This window comes from Cyprinodon tularosa, unplaced genomic scaffold (genome assembly GCF_016077235.1).
Source record: "Cyprinodon tularosa strain WSP-4 unplaced genomic scaffold, ASM1607723v1 ctg1103, whole genome shotgun sequence".
Taxonomy (NCBI): Eukaryota; Metazoa; Chordata; class Actinopteri; order Cyprinodontiformes; family Cyprinodontidae; genus Cyprinodon; species Cyprinodon tularosa.
Genome location: NW_024037898.1, coordinates 187197 through 187940, shown reverse-complemented (window position 1 = coordinate 187940; position 744 = coordinate 187197).

The following is a 744-nucleotide window of genomic DNA, read 5'->3' as shown; positions in this document are numbered from 1 at the left end:
GCTGCTATAGGCTTAGACTGCTGGAGGACATAGGGACCCCTTTTTCATCATTCTGCTTCATTCTATCTCTATTCTCCCACTCTGCAGAATCTGTTAGTTCAATCTCTAACGTTCTGCTCTCTCTGCTTTTTCTCATAGTAGCTTCATCTGGTCTGTTCCTGTTTGGCTGTGACTCCATCCTGGAGAGAAATATCAGCTGTGCTGCTGCCATCAACACCTTTGTTTCTAGATGTTGGAGCTTGGCCTGTTTTCCAGTGTAGTCCTGTTTCTCTGACTGTGACTAACTGGATGTGCTCTCTTCATCCTCTGACATGGGAGCTGGCTCGGAGCTCGTCTGCCTGGCTGTGTGTTTCCTGGACGGGGCCGCCTGTGGAGCTGGTTGACAGTTGCCTTTTGTATCTATGCTTCTTTTTCTATGTCTGCTTCTGTCTCCTTGAACCCCAGTGGGCCTCAGCAGATGGCCGCTCACACTGAGCCTGGTTCTGCTGGAGGTTTCTTCCTGTTCAAAGGGAGTTTTTCCTCTCCACTGTCGCTACAAGCATGCTTAGTGTGAGGGATTGCTGAAGAGTCAATGAGTCGATGCAATCAGCTGGTTTTCCTTAGATAGAAAACTTTGAATCAATCTGACTGGATGATCTGGTGAACTGGAAAGTGACCTGAGATGACATGATGTGAATTGGAGCTATAGAAATAAAGTGAATAGAATTGAGTCTAAACTCATTTTCATTTCATACATTTTTTTTA